We start from the raw sequence: 4,252 nt of genomic DNA on the forward strand, positions 1-4,252 counted from the left end.
TGTCATCTCAATTACCACTATCCTGAAAACTAAAAGCCAGTCCATCCTTAAACAGTGCCCAGCCCATAGTAAACCCTTAGTCAGTACTGGCTGTTATTATCATGCTAAGGCAAACGCCAAAATTTCCCCAAGCCTGAGGTGGTCGAAGAATTTCAAGGGTACCATCTTGTTCATTAGACTGCCCAGAGGCCAGGCACAGCTGCTGGGGACCAGTTTCTGAGCCAAGCTCCTCCCTCCCCTCTGTCCCCAGCCATCAGGAGGGAACTCAGACAAGATCTAGGTTCCGAATAAGTGTAGCTGGGCTACAGGGTGTGTCTCTTTTAATCCCACTTAGATAGGTGAGTTAGAGCCTAGGTTGGCAATATATGGAGAGAATAAAAGTATTATTTACAGGCATGCCACCATGGCCCAGGCGCCTTCTCAATTCATCTTAGTGAAAATCCAAGGTAGTAGTGTTAATCTCGTTTTACTCTTGAACCTGTGGCTCATGCCTAAGGTCACACAGTCTTAAATGGGTCAGCATTGGAACTATGACCCAAGTTTGCAAGACCTCAAAGGTGTGTTCTGGTACTCCACACTGTTGACTCGGGCAGCGAAGAAGCCTGGAAAGAAAGAGAGGGATTAATTTAAATTTTACAAAGCATCATAATAGACATAAGTAGCAAGTGGTCAATAAAAAAAAAAAATCTTTTTTAAGGACAGTGTCAGCATATGTTCCAGAAGACACAAAAGAATGTATCCCCTGACTGCTTCACTGCGTTCTGTTTCCCCATGGAACCTGCTATTTGAGCACCAAGCTTTAAAAGATGATTGACAGTTGTGGTATCATGTTTCTGTTCTAAGGCAATTGTGAGTTCCCAGGGAGTATTGTGGAGTCACATGTGACCCACATGACTTATTTTCCTTTCCTTAAAAGGTCTTTCATTGTGTCTCTCACACAGCCAGCTACAGATCACTAAGAGTCATTCCTAAATCATGTTAGCCACATCTTTTACTTCATTTGCTAACAAGCAGCTAAATAGAAGTTCAGATTCTTTTTATTCCTCTTGGTTGCTTGCTGCTTAAAGTGTAGCCCATGGACCAGAAGCATTGGCATCGCCTAGGAGCACACCTGGAGCTACTGAAGCAAAATCTGCATTTTAACAAGCCCCTCAGGTGATTCATATGTGCGTTAACTTTGAGAAGCTCTGCGATAATTCACTTGGCCCCTCCCTCACAGATGTGCTAATCACACTAGGCAGTGGTCCTCAGGTGTGTGCCAGGCCCTCTGTGAGGCCGCAGCAACACTAAGATGACTAAGGCATGGCCCCTGTGATAGATAGAAAGTAGAATGAAAGAAAGGAGTCTAGGCCATCTAGAAATGCTCAGCTGAATCAATGAGCATTCCGGTATCTAAATGTCTTTCTGCTCTGGGAAAGCCTGGAGTTCAGAATGGCTTTCAAGGGAGACAACACACCTGAATGTTGTGTTTGCTTTTCAAGAGATCATAACCCAGGAAAGTGATAAGAAAAGGAAAGATAGATAGATACATCCTTCGTACCGCTAACCTATTTGTTCTTTCTCCAGTAACTATCCCTCAGAGCACTCCAACAGAGATGTAAGACAGCTAAGCTTCTGAGAATCCACTCACTGAACAAATGTTTATTGAGTGATTGCTATACACCCATCTCTGTGCTAGGGGCCCCAGTTACGGATTAAAAACGACATGGTGCCAGCCCTCATGGAGCTCAGAGGCGTGTGTGAACCATTACTACCCATGTCTGTGAGGATAAACAGAAGGCTGTGGCTTGCAGTTTGAGAGGAAAGGACTAATTCTGCCCTAGTTTTCTTTCTTCTGTAAACTCTGTAACATTACTTTCATGGCCTGGGGGTTCCTCTCAAGAATTTCTTTAGCACCTGAGATGAGAGGGTATGAATAGGAGCCAGCTACCTTCTTCAAAAGTGGGAATGGTCTTGATAAAAAAAACTAAAGCATCATCTGCTGTCCAAGAACAATTCTCCTGAAATTATGCAACTCATCCTTCCAGCACTGTGCTCCGTATCACTGCTACTCAAAATGTGGTCTGTGGGTTTGTTCCCAGCCACAGCAAGGTAAGTATAGAAACCAGCAATGATGGTTTAGAAACCTTGATGGCAATTTGACATTGTCACAACATGCAAGGGCATCAGCAGAGGACCAGTCTCGTTGAACAGTGTGCTATAGATGGAATGTTTGTGTTCCCCACAAAATTCAGATGTTGAAACCTAATCCTCTGTGTAATGGTATTTGGAAGTTGGGCCTTTGAGAGGTGATTAGGTCATGAGGGTGGAGCCCTCACGAATGGGATTAGCACCCTTATAACAGAGGCCCCAGAGATCTCCCTTGCCCCTTCCACCATGAAGACACATAGAGAAGGCATATCCGTGAAACAGAAGCAAGTCCTGTATGAATGCCTGGAACTTGGACTTCCCAGCCTCTGGAACTGTGGGAAGTAAGTGTTTGTTGTTTTTAAGCGACGCAGCTTATGGTATCTTCTTATAGCAGCCTGAACAAACTAAGACACAGGGTGCAGTTCAGGTGTTGAACTGGAATGGGTGAGTCACATGTGACACAGATTTTATACCAGCCATTCCCAGTAGAACCACTAGTGATGTTTTAAAGTTCATTTGTCAACTGTAACCCAAAAGTGTATAAAATCCAGAATTCATCTTGTTCATTTGTTTATCGAAGAGAATTTAAATTTAACTACAACTTTAAAGCATCCATTTTGGAACTGACTACTGATGAAGGTTGGAAATGAATGTTGAATATACAACATTATGTGCTTCATTTTAGATGGAAGTGAAAAATGAGTATCTGGAGCTTGCTGAAATTGCTTTAAATTCTCTTTTCCCTTTCTTATCAACCTACCTCTGTGTGAGTGGTTTCTCTACTGTGAACGTGATTAAAACAATCATAGAAACTGTTTAGATATACACGATCCTCTCTGCGTAGCGCTATCATCTATCTAACCTAGATTAGATAAGTTAACGGGCAAAAAGCAAGCTCACTTATCACAGAAAAAACTTTAAATATTAATGTACAAATGTTTGTTTCAAGTACGCATATCAGCATTTAATTTGGGGAATTGCTATTACCTTCATAACGTTTTGTTTTGTCACAAATGTGGAATGACAAAAAAGTGCTGAAGCAACACTAATTGCCTGTACACGCTTTCAGTGAACAATTTTTGTAATTTTTTCTCCTATTTTCTCTCTGATTGTCTCTATTGAAATATAATCTATTGACATATATATTCAATATAGTCTATTGACTCTAATTAAAAAGCAGGCTTGTACTTTATATTTTCTTTTTTATTTCTTTTTTCTAGTAATTCATTTTTGTTCTATTTACAAAAGTGTCAGTCCACTTTGATTGGGGGAATAAAACCTGGCCCTTTACCTTGGATAGTTTGAGAAAAACTTCTCTATAGTAACCTGTCTGTTAATGACTGCTACTGTCAAACCAGCTGATGAAAAAGAAGGAACACTATTAGCTAATATGTGTAAAGTATTGACTACCTGCCAGGCATGTTCTGTGTGTTACTACACAGTTAACACATGTTACATGTATTAACTCATTTGCTCTTACCTTATAACTTAGATGCCATTGTATCACCATATTACTGATGAGAAGACTGAGGCACAGAGAGGTTGAGTTTCTTGCTCAAGGTCACACAGCTCTAAAGTGGCAGAGCCCAGTGCCAGCATCCGTGCTTTTATCTGCAAGGAGATATAAGACAGGCATTGTAGTCATAGTCCTCCACCAAAAACTATGGGCTTACGTGAGTCATTTAACCTGTGTGGGAAAAGAAAAGGAAGAATTAGAAAAGATAACAAAAGCTACTATGCAGAGTCCTTCCCATGTGCCAGCATTGAGTTAAGTGCTTTACGTGCATGATCTCAGTGTCTCCTAAGTGTGGGGTGATACAGGAAATGGTTTCAGGTAGTCGGGGAGATGATTTAGTGGTGCACGGGCAAGGCAGAGGTCAAATTGCATCGAGTAATGAGAAAGCTATTCCTTCTCTGAGTCTCTGACTCCTTCTGATCACATCTGGGAGGGTTTCTTTCATGCAGGTCTTGAGAAACATTCTAACATCGTCTTATTTCCTTTCGTTACAAAAGGAGAGCAGGCGTTAGGCTTAACACTTTCTCTGGCAACAAGTCTTTTTTATTTTTAGTGCACCTTCGATTTAGGGCAAGTTGTTTTCCATTTGTAATAAGGATATAAAAT

Source organism: Equus caballus, chromosome 10 (genome assembly GCF_041296265.1).
Source record: "Equus caballus isolate H_3958 breed thoroughbred chromosome 10, TB-T2T, whole genome shotgun sequence".
NCBI classification, from domain to species: domain Eukaryota; kingdom Metazoa; phylum Chordata; class Mammalia; order Perissodactyla; family Equidae; genus Equus; species Equus caballus.